The following is an 18,037-nucleotide window of genomic DNA, read 5'->3' on the forward strand; positions in this document are numbered from 1 at the left end:
CGGGGTCGGAAAGTTCTTAAAGGAAAATGTATACTGTTTCGTGAGCTTTAAGCGTTTAAGGTGCTGAAGTTTAGACTTGAGGAGAGCTTAGAAGGTTTACGCCAGCCGCGTGAACAGTGAAATGATGAGTTGGTGGAATCCATTACTGAGTGTTTTCCGTGTGCCGATCCTGTAAAACATGTGAACAAAACCACCTTTGCCGTAAAGCGTTTACGTTCTACTAGAGAAAGAATAAAATGAGCTCACAAATAGTGTAGTAACTATTAACTAATGCACGGTATGGGAAGAATAGAACAGAATAAAAGAAGATGAGGAGCGGCTAGAGGGGCAGATTGCACCTTTTAAATAGAATTCACAGAGTAGACTTCATTGAAAAAGTTCTATTGAGCAGAAATGTTTAGGAGGCAATGGGGTAAACCATGCAGTTGGGGGTGGGGTGGGGTGGGGTGGGGTGGGGTGGGCAGAGCTGGTAATCTGAGAAAAGTTGGTTATCTGGGAGAAGGGATGTCCAGGCAAAGGAAACATACAGCTAGCTCCAAGGCTCCTTGTCAGTAGCAAGCCTGGCTTGTTCAGGAAACACCGTGGAAGCCAGGAGTCAAAAGAGAAAGGAGGAAAGTAAGGGCAGGCGGGGGTGGGGGTGGGACTAGGTGTGACAGATTGTGTAGGTTTTTGTAAGGACTTTGGCTTTTACGTGAGATGCAGATTTCTTGGAGGATTTTGAGAAAAGGAATAGCGTGACCTGACTTATGTTTTGAAAGCATCTCTCAGACTCTTCTTTTGAGAATAGACTACAGGGGAGGGAAAGTGAATGGAGGGGAGAAGTGAATGTCTTGAACCAGGGTGGTTCTAGTGGAGGTGGTAAAATGTGATGAGATTCTTTTGGAAGGTAGAGTTCCGAACGATTGAATGAAAGGCATGAGAGAAAGAAGAGTCAAGGATGACTCCAAGATTTTTGAACTAAATGCCTAGAAGGATGGAGTTACTATCAGTTGATATGGGAAAGGCTTCAGGTGGAGCAAATTTGAAGGGTAAGATCAAGATTTCAGTAATGAAAATGTTAAGTTTGAGACACTTATTATCGTCTGATCATTGTTGTCAGAAAGTCAGTTGGGATGTATGATTCTGCAGCAGGAGAGAGAGGTGTGTGCTAGAGATAAAAACTGGGGAGTCATCAGTATATACACAGTACTTCATTACAGTGAGTGTAGATAGAGTACTGAAAACAAGAAGAAGATGAAGGACTGAACCTTGGAGCAGTCTCACATGAAGAACTGGAGAGAAAGAAGAAGATGAAGGACTGAACCTTGGAGCAGTCTCACATGAAGAACTGGAGAGAAAAGGAGGACACAGTAAAGGAGAATGAGAAGGGAAAATCAAAACGGTAGTGTCATGGAAGCTGAGTGAAGAAAGAGTTTCTCCAATGGATATATTTGTATATCCTCATTTGCTGTATTCCTCATTTTAATTTTATGAAAATGTTCTCCAAACAGAGACGAAAGTAATTCCTTTTGGTTTATTGTCAGCAGTTAATTTTCCAGAAATTGCCTTAATTTTAAATTATATGTTTCAATATTGACATTGAGTGTTATGATAATCTGATATTCTGGTGTCCATACTGCATTTTTCACCTCTTCAATTTCTTTTAAACAGGATACTAAAAACATCAAAACAGTCTTCTAGAATATAAGTGCCATCAAATCCTATTATCAAGCCACAAGTCCAAAATTGTGATTAGAAAACAAAACCTATCATGTTTAGATCCAAACTGGATCTGAATTATATAATATAATTGAAAGGAAAAAATAGCGTTGAACTCAGAAATCACTGTCATATTGGTTGGGCTTCATTAAGTCATAAAATATTATGTAGTTTATTTAAAGAGGAATAATCAAATCAAAAATGAGGAGGAGGGGTTGAGGGAGGGGAAGGTGAAGTAGGAGGAGACAAGCCAAACTTTACCTAAAAAATATAAACTGAGAAAATGTTTTGGAAGTTTCTTCTAGCCTTAATATTTTGTCTCCCTACATATAATCCATTCTCTCCTCATAAGAATACAAAATAATCCTGAAACAGATTTATATAACTGTCCCCACTTTATTCAGAGGTGCCATACAAATGAGACCAAAAGCTGTTTACAGAGACTGCTTTCATGGCTTATTTGTAATAACAGTTGTGTGAGTTGAATAAAAGGACTTCTACGATCAGAATAAACTTCTTATTTGGAAGAAATCACAAAAGCATTGATCAATTTAGTACATATGTATTTAACACTACTCATTAAATAAATAGGGTAAGTAAGTATGATGGAAACAATAGACTCTATGTTCAGATCTGTGTTCAGATTTTGACTCACTTAAATGCTGTAAAATCTGAATTGAATCACATAATCTGTCAGCCTCATTTTCTTCATCTGTAAACTGGGCTGATTATATACTGCATAGGTTGTTGACATAATGTATGTTAAAGAAACACACAGTCAATTAATGCTAATGAGCTATTTTTATTACTTCTAGGTCTAAGAGAGTAAGCTAAGCATTGTGGAGAAAAACAAAGACATCATGTTTGCCCTCAAGTAGCTTCAGTTTAGAAGAAGATGAAGTGCAATTGTAGTGTAAGTACTGAATAGCGGTCAGAGTACAGTGTTCCTTAACATGAGGTCAGTTTTTTCCATTTGCTTTTTCTCAGCAATTGCTTCATTGTTCATTATTTTCAGGGCCCATTCCTAACTGAATATACATTATTTTAAAAACACAAAACACTTAATGTTTTATATTTAATAAATATTTTTTACTTATTTGTTTTAATTCTGACATTTGGGAGACCCTGGAATACAACACTAGATGAGTTCAATGATCTGAAAAAATTTATGATCAAGATTCTGCTGAGAAAATTTGATCTGTAGTTTTCAATATGACCTAAACTCTTTACATCACAGAAACCATTCCAAAGACAGAAAATATTAACCTGTGGCATGAAAAAAAAGAATACCAGTTTGGGGGCTGGAAGATTTTGTATTTACAGTGTGATATAACCCTTTGATAAACACAAATCAGTGCTTTCTGAACTTGAATTATGCCAGTTGGTTTGTGCTGAGAACTGTTAAAAAAAAAAACAAAACAGAGGCCACATTTTGAATATACTCTTAGATCAAACACCGTAGTTATGTAACTAAAACTTAAACTATCCTGATTTTCCCAAAATAGTGACTCTGACCTAAAACAAAATTTAACCTTTCTTCAGGTCAGTGTGACCTTATAGCTTCCCAGCTAATCACTCACCATATACCATTATGATTACACAGTGCTACTGCCATAAACAGATTATAAATTTCTAGTAACCAATCATGATAAACAAAAACAATGTACTTTCTCATTCACACTTTATAAACTGAGCTGTAACTGCTAAATGTTGAGCTTCAAACGACTTTCAGCTCAAAATCTCCCTGTTTGTTTCTTGCTTGATAAAGTGTTTATATCAGGTTATATCTCTGAATTTTCTTTTGACAGAACAATAGAACTATTACAGAACTAGCATCTCATCTGTGAATGTTTCCTTGGTAACCAAGACCTGTTTTTGGCACTTAAACTACTTAACCTGATGGAATTTTGAGAGTTCTCTTTTTCATTTATTCTATTCATTAAGTTATCTTAGTGACTTAATGAAGTTTGTTTCCCAGATTATACTAACACGGGAAATTGACTGAAAAGTTATTACAAGGATTGTAATTGTAATTGTGTTATTAGGTCTGTCGCAGTGTCAGCCCTCCTTCGAAAGAAGTTAAAGTCATCAAAAGTGGAATGAATGCAGTTTTGTTAGGAGATATGAGAGCCACACTCCTTCCTAGGAACTGAATTAGAGTGACTCAAATACAAAGATTTTCAGATGTTGAAAACCTGGAGAGTAATTATATGGTGAATACTGTCATCTTTATATACTCTAAACTATAAAATAGACATAATGTGTATGGTGGCCTTTGCAGGAGCCAGAAATATATTAGGAAACCAGAAGTTTTCTTCCAGAAATAAGTCTTCAGATTATCTTTGGAATAATTTCTAATCATCTCCTTGAGGCCTTTAACTTTTTACAGTAGACTCTAAACTTGACCATGATAGTATAGGATGCAAAGATAGTCCTCACTATATTTTCTAGGTAGCTTGATCCTTAGCAATAAGATAAATGGATTTTTCTGCCTGTTAATATTTCCAGAGTGTATATAGTTCCATATTTGTCTTCTTTGGCGATACACATTTCTGATCCTCACTTGAGGGTAAACAACACCACAATTAAAATGTAATTTCACTGAAATATCATCTAAAGTGATTTCTTGTTGTTTGAGTTTATCAAAGGAGTTTTTATTTATATCTTTGCAATGTATATGGTGCCTCTAGCTGGTGTTTCTGACTACAGAGCAACCATAAATATAATTTAAATATCAGCCTGAAATGACTTTTTTATATATGAGTATTTAGTGTTCTGTTGATTCATTCATTCAACAAATGTTTATTAAGTCCTACTTTATGCCAAATCCTTTGGCTATAGAAGTCAAAAAGAAACCAGTTCCCTGCCCTCAGATAACTGCAGTGGGTAGAGACCAACAAGTACAGAAGCAAGTCCCAAAGTATAAAAGGGTCTATGACTGCGACCTTGTTTTATAATCAGACCAAATTTCTCAGCATGTCTTCTTCAAAATGCCAAATTAGGTGTAACTGTAAGTTCCTTGTTGATAGCTCAGAATGTATTTTCCATAGATATTAACCCACATGTAGTGATTAGAGCACCCACTCCGGAGACACAAATATTTATTTGTTTTAACCAATACTGTTTATTTTTCCCCATATGTATGTCTTAATTTTCCATATAGTAGAAAGAATTATTATGTGAAATAAAATATTCTCTGCTGTATCATTTCACAAACATAAAATATAGCAAACATTCTGTATGATTATCAGAGACAATATTTTTTAAAAAATTTTTACTAAAGTGTAGTTTATTTACAATGTTAGTTTCAGGAGTACAGCAAAGTGATTCAGTTATACATATACATACATATGTGTATATTCTTTTCAGATTCTTCTCCATTATATTTTATTACAAGAAATTGAATATAGTTCCCTGTGCTATATGGTAGGTCCTTGTTGTTTATCTATTTTATATATAGTAATCAAAGACACAATATTTTAAATGGAAGGTAATGAAGCATAGTCCTTAGCTTAGACCAGCAGTTTTCTAACTTTTTGTTTTAGAATTTTTTGTCCTTGAAAATTATTGAAGACCTCAAAGAGCTTTTGTCTATGTGGGTTATATCTATTTATATTTGCCATGTAGAAATTAAAACTGAGAAAAAAAATTTTTAAATAATGACAATATACCCATTATGTGGTAATATACACACTGTGAACATGATTGTATTTTTCCAAACAAAAATGCTAATGAGAAGAGTGGCATTATTTTATATGCTTTGCAAATATCTTCTATGTCTGGCTGAATAGGAGATAGCTGGATATATATCTGCTTCTGTATTTAAGCTATTGTGACATACCATTTTGGTTGCAGTATGTAAAGAAAAATCTGGCTCAAACACGTAGGTGGTTGGAAAAGGGAGGAGTATTTAAGAACTTTTTCAGACAACTGGATATTCTTCTTTGATACACAAAAATTTGAGAATTGTAAGTTTTCTAAAGTTTAGTTACAATGAATAATCTGAAATCATATCAATAAACTTTTTATGCTCTAGTACATTAAAATCTATTGATCTATTTTGCATTTCAAATGGATCTTTTACCCACACATGATTTTGTAACATCATGCATTCACTGGCCATCTGGAAAATATTAGTTCTCTGAGTTATGCCTGTCTTCTAAAAGTTGACACATTATATTATACAATATCAAAAAATCACATGTGTCAGAATCACTACTACAGCTCATCAGAAAAGTCTTCAGGTACTGGTAAGCTGCCAGGCTCACAGTGCTGGATAGAAGGTTTCCGAAATTCTGATTTTCTTGAACTAGGGCTTCCTTGGCTCCATGACACTGATGGCAGTGCCCAAAATGCAATGCAGGGGATGCAAGCAGGGCGTTAGGGGAGCTGGGGTGGTGAGGGCCTCTTGCTGAGGTATGCTTCCCAGGGCTAGTTCTTCAGCTGGGCCATCTCACTGTTAGCTTTTTTCATCTGTGGACCCCTGAAGGTTGGCTTACTTTTCCATTGCCACCATTAGTTAGCTAGAGCAAGCTTATCATTCACCTGAATATATTTTGAGAGTCTACTTACAGAGGCAATCCGAGGCGTGCTTTGGGGGGGTCTTTCTACCCTATTCACTTGTGCAGGATGCACACCACCACCCCACCGTGTGATGAATCCTCAGACAGCATCTCAGGAGAGCTGAAGTTTGTACTATTTGTTGTTTCTGACTAAGGTTTTTCTTCTAGTTCAACCCACTGTGAAAAAGAATATGTTCTAATAGCCACTCCTCTTCTCTCTGAGGCAATCAACAGACCTTTTCAATTTTCCTGAAGTTTCTTTTTTTTTTTCTGTAGCAACCAGTGAAATAGTGATAAAAAACTCCTTATCCTTTATCCCTTTACACTCTAATAGGGAGAATAAAGTCTTACATAATGTTGGCCTTTGGCTCCAAAATTGAAAGGAAGCTAAGCTGTATTTTGGAGGAATAACAGAAATCAGTAGTTTTCCTGGAATTTCCATCATAATAGCCAGGAAGACCTCTGGGACAGACTGAGATAAGGAGATGAAAGAACAGTCTGAGGAACTGAAGACCTGTTTATGAGGTCAGCATTGACAGCAATGACGTGGGCAGAAACTGCCCAACAACTGGATTACACTCTTATCTTCAGTATTTTTTCCCTATGTTACTTCTATTTACTAGATTGACTAGGGCAAACAAGTAGAGATTAGGGATAAAGGACTCCTCATAAGTGATCAGGTTCCAAAGTTTCCACCGCATTCTAGTACACTCCAGAGAGATTTTGATTTAGTTTCCCAACAATCATCACTTCTTTATTCTAAAGCCTAGAATTCAGAATGCAGATCAGTGTACTCCAAACTTCGCCTTCATCAAAGACAGTGTTTCTAGAACAGAGACATGCTAGGAAGTTCCAGTGTTCTCTAGGGAAGACCAGATGCTAGAACATCTTGTATTTGCTAACACCTTCAAAAGGCCCATAGAGCTAACTTGAAGTATGACCCATGGATCAGCAGCAATGGCAACATCTGGAAGCTTGATAGAAATGCAGAATCTCGGGGTCCACACTCAGACCAACTGAAAGATCCCCAGGTGAGCCATAAGCACATTAAAGTTTGAGACCCACTGCTGAAGATGTGTGTTACATCCCTCACCCTTATTAATTCCTATTGACCAATCAGAGGCATTGCTTCAAACCAAAAATTTATGGTTGGTTTATAATAATATTTTATTATTGTTAAAAACAATATTTTATTATTTAAAAATGATTGCATTGCTTGAAGGGAAGGTAGATCAGTGAGAACCATTATGGAAAGCTAATATATTTATTTTATTTTCTAATTTATTCCTTGCACGGACATGAAATGAGATTCAACAGATCCCTTCTCTGAGTGGTAGGCAACAGATAAATCCAGGAACCAAAGATTATACCTTGTCAGAACAAAATGGCTTTATTTTTCTTTCCGGTGACTGTCAACAAAAGTGATCCTTGAAGTCTGTACGAGGACCAGCTGCATCCACAGCACCTGGGAACTTGTTAGAAAGTGCAAATGTCTGGGCTAGCCCAGACCTGGAATGGGACTCAGAAATCTGTATTGTAACTAGCCCCCTAGGTGATCCTGATGCACCCACTGGTCTTGATCCATAATTATCTTCTGACACACATTAACAGACCATCTAAGGTTTTGTTTCTCTGATGTCTAAGGTCAGCTTCCCTAACTGGGAACCAAATCAGCCTCTTCCCGTGTCTTCATTTCGAAAATCTAGGTGCTCACAGTAGGTGATACAAAAAGAATTATCACATCAAAATGTTCTCACAGATATACCAAAAAACAAACAAAACAGGAAAGAAAAGAAAAGAAAAAACAAAACTCTGGCAATGATGGTACAGTTTATATTGATAAAATCATCATCTTTACATGAATAAAAGAGTTTAATGACTGCCTACAAAATCATATTTACTTTATGCCAAAGTTAGTTAAGAATCTGACACTACGGTGTGCCTAGGTGGCTCTTTGACACTCAATTCATTTTTGTTACCGCTCACGTTAATATTTTGCCTGATTAGCCTCATTTGCCTGGAAATGGCTAATTTTTGAATCTCAGCAGCAAATCATTAGAGTTTCTTCTTGCTAAATACAATGTAGTTTGTGGATTGAATCCTGGAATGGAAAAAGACATTAGCGGGAAATGAATGAAACTGAAATAAATTCCAAAATTTAATCAGCAGTAATATACCAGTTGGCTCTTAAGTTTAAAAAAATGTGCTATGGTAATGTAAAATGTTAACATTAGAGAAAACTGGGTGAGGGTATATAGAAACTTGCTGTATTATTTTCTCAACATTTCTGTGAAACTAAAATTATTCCAAAATAAAAACATTTTTTGAGAAAGAATCTCTACTTGACCCTTCACTTAAAGCTACTGAAGTATCATCAGGTAAAAGAAATTAAAGAACTGCTCTACACCAATCCAGGCTGCCCATTTGTACGTAGACCAACATTGTTTAATTTGTGTCGCTGGAATGCCAGCAAGGCTACTAATGGACACAAAACACATTTACTAAATATATAGGATGGGCAGTTAGAGCAGGAAAGGTGCTTTTACTCTCCATTTCTTGAATTTTTGTGTATAGAGTTGCCACCTGAGTACTTTGTACTTGGTGATATGTTGTTTTAATAATAATCCTCAAATCATGTCACGATGACTGTTGCCATCCACCCCCACCCTCCTCCAGAGCGCTTAATGCAGTGTGCTGCAGGAAGTAGGCATTCAGAGCTCAGATTTCTCTGAGTAACTGACTGACTCACTGTGCTACCTGTAATTATATTTTAAAATTTAATCAGGACAGTTCTGGGAACTCAAGGGGATAAAGTCAAAATCAACTATTCAAGTTAGGTTTGCATAAATTGTCTAGAGTGAATAGGCTTCATCAAAACTTGTCAAAATGCAGAATTCATCAGTGGAAACCAGAAAATCAGAAATTTAAATCATCCATATGAAGTACATTCAAGACTGAAGGTGAATAGTTCGTGGTGAAGTTAACATTTCTAAAATAAATTTTGATCTGAACAGAAAGTTACCAGTCTTCTTTCATGCTTTTTTTATATTGTATTTTGTTTTTTTAAAGTAAATCAAGGATCACAAATATTATTTTGCTATGTGTTGATATGTGTTGAGAAATTCTGAAAAAGGCCTATAACGGGAGGAACCATTTATCTCTCCAGCCTTCCTTGGTGGTATTTATTGTTAACTAAAGCCAAAGCTACTTAAAAATACCAAGAATTATGATACAGCTAACCTTCGATATTCTCAAAGTGTTTCTAACATATTATCCCATTCCTTCCAAAATTCCTACAAGTAGATGCAAGGCAGGGATTTTCGCCATTTTCTCAGTGGGAAAATGGAAATTCAAAGAGATTTAAAACAGCACCCAAATTAAACTACAAGTTGTAATTCTTAGGCTGTTGCTTTTTCAACTAACCATGTGTCACGCCCTTAGGTCCATATTACTTAGAGTAAATGAGTAAGTGAGCACAATCCCATACCGCTGTATCTAACTCATTTTCTCTTCTCTGCAGTGTATGTCCAGGAACAAAGCACCTGACAGTGCAATGTGGATCCTTAAAAAGAGGCAGAAGCATGAAGTTTGAAGCAGTGAATGTGAGAGCAGTATTCGCTTTTCATTTAATTATCTCAAGTCGTGTGTTCTATTGTGGAGATGGTAGAGCTTGGTACAATTTTGGCAAAATGAATTTAAGCAAAAATATATATATTTGATGTATCGTTTCCCATATCTGTAATTAAATAGGGAGACAACCTTCAGGGTTCCCAGTTATAGAAAGTGGGAAAGAATTATCTTTATGATTTCCTGAGGTGAGGTAATAAATTGAAAATTTGGTTGATACAATTACAGAATTGTTGGTCAGAAGCCAGGAGAATTATTGATTTCTCTTCCAGCTTTCTTTTTCAGGAATAAAATAGTTTTCAAATACCTGAATAAGATTTTACATTCACACCATTCATGGGGAGATTTAATATTTGAGCTGCTAAAAATCTACTATTTGAATGGTGCCCTCTAGCCTTATACAAAATGAGGATGCACCTAATAGCTGATAAAAGATATCATGTATTTAATATTTTATGTCAAATTAACATAAACATTCTGCATTTGTTTTGAAATGAACATCTAAAATAGTGTGGTCAGGTTTGACGTTCTAGATAAAAAAAAATACTGTGTTATGCTTTCCAGAGGAACACTGTGTTGTCATATCACACACTTAAATAGGAGTCATGGCATTGATCCATAGGAATCTTTATTGAAAATGGAAGTCTCCCTAAACTTGGAATTGTGTTTAATGAATGTCGCACATTTAGTCCATATAAACTATTAAATAAGGCAATTCTAGTACTCATTTATTCATTTATTCTATAAATATTTCTGAGCCCTCACAACCAAGCATGGGCCTGGTGAGGAAGCCAAAGAAGCCAAACACAACCAAAGGCCCCTTTTTCCAAGGAGCTTAAAATTTAATGAAGAATCATAACATAAAAACATGAAATCTTATTTCTCAATCCAGGTGTTAAATAACACTGGAAAAGAACAGTGCTGTAGGAGTAAGATGGTTAAACCTCCAGTAAGTTCTGTGTTACTAAATAGAGAGAGAGCCCTGTGTTTTGGAAGCAGTGTATTATAATGGTTAGGAACACAGGTTTCTAAAAATTTTTTTATAGTACAATGTTATTGTCTATATTCATTATACTGTGCTTAGATCTCTATGGTTTATTTACTATTGATTATAAGTTTGTACCCTTAAACACCATCTCTCTTAGCACCACTTCCCCCTACCCCCTAGTAACCACCATTTAATTCTGTTTTTCATAAATGTAACTTTTTTAGATTCTACTCACGAATGATACCATAGGGTACTTGTCTTTCTCTTTCTGACTTGTCTCACTTAGCATAGTGTGCTTAAACATAATGTGTATCCATGTTGTCACAAATGGGAGGATATCCTCCTTTCTCATGGCTGAATAATATTCCATTGTGTATATGTGCCACATCTTTCTTATCCATTCATCATTGATGGTCATTTGGAATGTTTCCATGTCTTGGCTAACCTAGGTTTTCTAGTCAGCCATATTTGGGTTCCAGTCCCATCTTATGCACATTAGCTGTGTGATTTGGGGCAAGTCCCTTGACTTGTCTAAACTTTTATTTCTTTCTCCTTTAACAAAAGTAGATAATGAAAGCACCTAGTCCGTGGGGTTGTTGTGTTAGATCAAGATCTGTTAACGCATGAAACTTTAGCACAATCTGCCTGGCACTCAGTATGCTCTAAGTCCTCCTATTATTATTAGTCTATTATTATAATCAGAGAAGTTTTCCCAGGGAAGACAAGAACTGAGGTGGACTTGCTCAGTGTGTGCCCTGAGTGCAAACTCTACCTCATTTGTTGCTGATACTGAGGATAAAAGATGATCAGAGATGCCTGGTTGGAGATCTACTCAGTGACATTGGTAAATGCATGGAAATTCATTCATTCCCTCACTCATTCATTTGTTTATTCATCATATATTTCTTGTGTGCCTTCTCATTGCTGGCTGCTGTGTTAGGTGTCAGGAATACAAAGGTAGGTAAAAATACTCAGGCTCTTTTTTTATTGAATGAATATTACATAAATATATGTAACTATTATAATAAGTGTTATGAACGTAGGTATATACTGTAGAGTGTGTAGCAAGGGAATACCTGCCTTGTTTAGGGAAAGCTTTCCTAAGAAACTGATACATGAACTGAACTCTGGAGGAGTGAGAAGTGGGGAAGGAGGAGTGGGGAAGGGGTTTGGGCAGGGGAACAGCTATGTGAAGGCTGGTGTTGGTGCACCTGAGGACCGGGCTGGTCAACGTTGGGGGAGTCCAGAGAGGGCAAGTAGGGCAGGTGAGACCAGAGGCAGGGAGTTGTGGGCAGTGGTAAGGATTTAGATCTTTATCCTAGATGTGCTAATGATAAGCCACTAAAGACTTTAAGCTGGGCAGCGATGTGACCAGATCTGTGTTTTTTCAGAGCACTGTGGCTGCAGTATGGGGAGGGCCGAGAGTGCTGGAAGCAGAGAGGAGTCTCTGGGACTGATTGTGGAGTCAAGTGACTGAAGGGACTGAATTCAGTGGAGATATAAACAGGGTAAGATTTTTATTTCTGTTGCTAACCACTGCATTCAAATGTGCTGATACAGTTTTCTTTCAGATTCCTTAATGACATCTCCAGCAGATTAGCATAGTTTACAGATCATTTACTGTTATTAAAGCATCCTGTCTGGCCGAGTGCAGTCTTACACCCAGTTTAAACCCTTCTCCACCCACCCCTACTCAGTCCAGGTATAACCCAAGGACTGAGGGCATCCCGGAAGTTGGGTTGCCATGTGGTCTGTTTCCTTACCTTCTCTATTACTGGTTGTCCTTTGTTCCCTGGCCTGTGGGGCCTGAGTGGAGAGCTGGAGAGAGGCTGCAAATGCCTTTGGTAGGCATCCAAATGATACCTCTGTCTGATGAGGCGTTCTCCATAGGAGCCTGAAGGGGCCTCGGCGCAGTTCTCTGCTGTGGGAGGGGCCACCTCTTGTGACGCCCTACTTTAGCAACGTACCCCACAGGCTCTTGATGTTGGGGCCTCCTTGCCTGGGTGTGGCCCTCTTGGACACGTGCCAGCAATTCCTGTCAAGCGTGGCTTGCTTCTTCAGTGTCTTTTGGGAAATCCAGGCCTCTTGCCACTCTAACTGGTGTCACTTCTCTTTGTTCTCGAATTCTTGGTTTTCTGCTCCTCAGGGTGGTACTGAGAACAGGTTAGCAAGTCCACTGCCTAAGTAGATGTCCAGCCCACCAAGGAGGTGCTTGTATTTCCTTCTCGCACATGTTTCTTGTTTATACAAGTAGTTTTATTGGGTTTCCTACTTTGGCATGCAGGGAGGGAAAGAGGCACATCATTCGTCCTCAGGGACTCTGTCATGTTCTTTGTGTGTGTGTGTATGTGTATAAAATCCTAGGGGGAGGCTGACGCTTGAAGTTGCAAAGCCATTTCTGCTGCTTCTAATTAACCCACTGGTACTCTTTAGATGATAGGGGTTCCTTGGTAACTGTTAGCTTTGGAGCTTTGGCGGCAATTCCGAGAACACAAGGAGAGAACAATTTACTGTACTGAAATATTAGATATGGGAGGTGAGAGGGAAGAGAGTCAAGGACGATTCCCCACTTCTGACTTAAAAAATGAATGGATGTCAAGACAGGGAAAGGTTAAAAAAAAAAAAGACCAAATAATCAGAGTAGAGGGCAAGCCTTGAGTTTGATTTTGCACATTTCAAGTGTGAGGTGCCTTTTGAGTGACTAACTAGAGTTATCAAGTAGGTAGTTAGACAAATGGCCTGGAGCTCACAGAAGTCTGAGCTGAAGGAATAAATGTGGGGGTCATTTGTACATAGATAATAATTGACAGCATCCATGTGCGTATAAACAAGTAGGGAGAGGGGAGGACATAGCATAAGAAGAACAGTAGGGCTAGGATTAGTCTTTGAGGAACTCCAGCAGTTTAAGGGTGACTAGAGGCAAAAAGAAGTTGGCAAAAGAAACTGAGAAGGAATGGTAGAAGGAAGACAAGGAATGTGTGGTGGAATAGAATCCAAGAGAAGAGGGTGTTCCATGAAGGACAGAGTCATCAACGTGTTGAATGCTCCTGAGGGGTCAGGTACAGTGATTGCTGAAATGTGCACTGGGTTTAACAACCTAGAGACCACTGGTGACCTTAGTGACAGTCATTTCAGGGGAGTGGAAATGTAAGTTCGATCAAAGAGGTTTAAAAAGGAGTGTGAGGCGAGAAAAGGAGGGCAGAGAGTAGGCAAGTCCTTTATCAGTTTGGGCTGGGGCAGGACAGGGATAGAGTGGCATCAAGTGGAGAAGGTGGGGTTGAGGGAGGGAGGCTTTTTTAGAGATAAGGAGACTGAGTATGTTTGAAAGCTGATGGAAAAGATCCAGTGCATGGACAAGGGCATTAGGAATTGAACAGACAAGAGAGAAGGCAATTGGGGGCATCCAGAACACAGGAAGAGGAATGGCCTCAGTTAGGAAAAAGGAAAGTAAGAAAAGATTGGTATAATTTTATACAGATGTGTAGGCTTCAGCTTGGGAAAATTGAGGGAGTTTTTGAGTAGTAGAAGTAAGGTCATAGTGGGGAGATTTTAGCTAAACTGAAAACAAGAGTATACATTATTACTGCTTTACCATTGTCTGTAGAAGCCTTAGGTTCCCAATTCCATTTGACTTAAGACATTTCCAAGGTAGCGTCTCTCTCATCCTCCAAGGCTTTCTCACATACTGTTTCCAAACGTGCTGAGATAGCACAGTTATTTTTCCCCAGCCGGCAATCTGAATTTTACTCATTAATCCCTTCAGAAGCTAAGCCCTAGGAGCTTAAGGAGGAGGAGGGTATTTTAAGTGATTTCAGTGCTCTTAAGGCTTGATTATCATTAACATCATTGGCTTTGACTTTAGACTTTAGGGCCAATGTTTATTTTCATGACTACCAAAACATGCAGTGCCCCCAGTCAACCAGTAATAAGTGCGAACTAAGAAATGAGTTTGGATTTCCAAGCATCTTCCCACGATAAGCAGAGTGACAATTTGGAAACTCCTGAACAAGCGTATATTTCATTATATAACTTTTACTGAGTGACCAACATGCTTAGAAAACCAGGAAAGCCAGTTTTATATGGCACCCACTTCATTTCAACTGGACTTACAGACTTAGGTGAGTGGGTAAGTTATTTAAATTTCCTTTAATAAAAGTCAGTTTCAGAGTGAATGAGTTGGGATTCTCTGATACATTAGTAAACTGATTAGTAAACCTTGTAGCTCTGATCCTAGGAAACAAGACTGAAAATATAAGTACTGACTCATAAATTAACCGGGTTCATTAGTTAGTTCTAGTTCTATTTGCTAAATGGGGCAAAACTTTTTCACAGAGGTTGAGATTTTTTACTCTGCTGCCTTTTCCCCAAACTGAAAGGCAACCCCCTTCCTCTCTCAGCCACCTCAAATTAAGCAGCCTTGTTGGACTCATACTTGGTTATTTCCCAGTCACTAGCTCTGGTGTGAGAAAGTATGTTCAGGGGTCTCTGGGTGAACTTGGACTTGTGTTTCCCCTATCTTCCCCATTCATTTATCAGTTCCTTAAGGGTCATTCTCTGCTGCAGTGGTTTTGAATTGTTTCTTATGCCCTGTGATTACTTCAAAAGAACCTGACTCCTACTATGATAGAAACAAGCTCATGTTTTCATGCATTTTGTTACTATACTTCTCATTTACGTATTATTCTAATGACAAAAAAAAATCTGTGGTCATAATGGTAGGGTGTCCTTTTTACTGCAATAAGAATGGTGGCCAACATTTATTCAGCACTTTTTACATGCCAAGCATTGTTCTAAGCGCTTTACATCTGTGACCCATTTAGTCCTCTCACTGCGTTGGGTACTGTTATGAACCTCACTTTACTCACTTTTTTAGATTAAGTGTCTGAGGCAGGGAGAGGTTAAATATTTTGCCCAGAGTCATCTGACCAGAGCCAAGATCCATATCAGCCCGGACCCAGCAGACAGCCCTTTTCTCTCTGGGCCTTGCTGCTGCGCTAGTCTGCTAGCAAGATGTGGGCTCAGCTTTGTTTTGCTCTCAGAACCTGCAGACCTTCCTCTCTCTCCTCCCCTCAGCCACCAACTCAGAGCAGGGGACGTCTCTACTTATGACAGTCTTCTTCCCTTTTCACTTCTGGCCAAGACACTTTTTCTCTGTTTAGTGTAGAGATTTTCATCCCCTTCACAAAACCACTGTGTTCTCTTAAGGTCCTAGATGAGTAATGAAAGAGGTTGGCAGGCCAGTTCTACTTTCTGTCTTGCCCCAAAGCTACTAGGAAGGCAGCAAACACATAATTTTCTATGTGCATGAATTCAGGAGCAGGTTGAAGGTGGAAGAAAAGTGAAAAGACCCAAAAGAGGTAAAGAAAAGAAGTTAACACTTCAAATCATCCCCAGTAGTTTAAAAATAAAAATAATGGTACCTTTCAAGATATTCTTTTATCATTCTTTATTGTATATTCTGTTTGCATATTTTCTTTTATATTTTCCTCATAGATGGAGAGTGTACATTTATGACTAGATGTATCAGGTTGTTTTCCTGGGTATACAGTGGCTCTTTTTAGTCACTGTAATGCCAGCAATGATCATGCCTGTGTTCCAAGATGAACAATATTCATGCATTTTCCAAATTATCAGAAAGAGTTTTGGGAAGCCACACTTCCCACCAGCATGTTCGTAACACAGGCTGTCCATCTTAAACACTGGCTTTTGGGTCACTGTCGAGCTGTTGTTCTTAGTCACCTCCTTCCTGCACACCCTTTGGCATTCAGAGCTTCCTGTGTGCTTTTATGTAAATATCTAATCCAGATGATGGAATGTATGGAGGTGCAACAAATGACTATGTTTTAACATGCTTCATGACTGGACTTCATAATGGTGGACTTTCTTCCCTAAGTGTCCATCTCTGCCACATTCTGTGATCATTCTTGCCAGGTCATATAGACATTCTCACAGAACCAGGGCTCAAGGGCGATCAATGGTTCTTTCTCTAATCCTAATCACTCTCTCAGCCTCCTTTCTCACATCATTCATTCCTTTCTTGGCTACAGAAACTTGGAGCTTTGCCACAAGGAGAAGGTGGAGACAAAGAAGAAGGAATAGGTACAGAAAGGAGAAAAGGCCAATAAAGGGAACTGGAGAGAAGAATGAAAACTTGAAAGAGAAAGAACCAAAACTCTTGAAATATTTTGAAGGTATTAAAAAGCAAAAGATTAGAATTAGTCAACAAAAATATTAAAAAGTGTCACTTATGCCTTCTCTTCTCCTTTTATATCTGCTCACCCGACACCATCTATTTCCTTGTCCCCAAGCCTTTCTGATACAGGACGTTTTAGCAGATATAGGACATTTCACAAAATAACAATGGTTTTGAACATGTTCTTTCAATATATGTATTAGAGCTATTGCTCCGTATTACTTGGGTTTCTCTAACTAAACAAGAACTGTCCCTAACTGCTTTATCATTGGTATTAATGAAGTCATCCTTCTTGTGAGGGGCTGCCTGGGAGGACCAGCGAGGAGGGACTCAGGATTGTGACCCGCCTCTTACTACTCTCCTCAGGGTGGAGGTCTCTCGTTCTCACTCTGGACCTCATAAAGTCATTTTCTATTTTTGTTCATGATTATGTTTTTTATGATTTTTTTTACCTGAATATCCTTGGTATTATTTGAAAACTTTTGTTTGGCTTGAGCTGTTTTCTTGGATATGAATGTAGCCAATAGGAATACAAATGGTACTTTGCTCAAGAGTGATGGCAAAGAAAGCCAAGTTCATTCCTTTTGTTACTGGTTTGCCTTCTAAGGAGAAGCTACCCTGAGGTGAAGGTAGCATTATTCATGCTAGCAAATATTGTGTGCTTTGGTGTTCTGATGTTTCTTTTCTTTTCTTTTTAACTGGTATGATAATAAACCTCTTTCATCCAGTTAGCTTAGAAGAGGAGGGTGAGAGGCGGCTTAATCCAATGATGACATTTCTTTGGATATTTGTTTTAATAATCACCCAGGATTTAATGTCTGTATTTCGATATTTGTTAACATCCTTTGATGCTAAGAGGTGCTTTCCTTCATAGCTTTTTATTGTCATAACTTACTTCCCAGAGGCAAATGACGTGCTTTATGCTTGACTGCAGTATGAAATACCAGGGTTTGTCTGACCCATCTCTCC

General features: G+C 38.1%; 1 protein-coding gene across 7 annotated transcripts in view; it reads left to right on the top strand.

Annotated features, from left to right (window-relative positions):
* The first annotated feature begins 715 nt into the window (after positions 1-715).
* Positions 716-18,037, top strand: part of LOC102527220 (uricase) — a 93,676-nt gene continuing 76,354 nt past the window's right edge. For 4 of the 7 annotated variants that reach the window (XR_012078998.1, XM_072974122.1, XM_072974118.1 and 1 more), the window contains exons 1-3: positions 11,773-11,832; positions 12,267-12,383; positions 16,923-17,066. The gene's annotated coding sequence lies outside the window, so the exon portion shown is untranslated. Of the gene's footprint in view, positions 1,029-2,513; positions 2,612-6,640; positions 7,292-9,780; positions 9,863-11,772; positions 11,833-12,266; positions 12,384-16,922; positions 17,067-18,037 lie in introns of those variants that run through there. The other 3 variants (XM_072974120.1, XM_072974119.1, XM_072974121.1) reach the window with 3 other exon arrangements.

This window comes from Vicugna pacos, chromosome 13 (assembly GCF_048564905.1).
Source record: "Vicugna pacos chromosome 13, VicPac4, whole genome shotgun sequence".
NCBI classification, from domain to species: Eukaryota; Metazoa; Chordata; class Mammalia; order Artiodactyla; family Camelidae; genus Vicugna; species Vicugna pacos.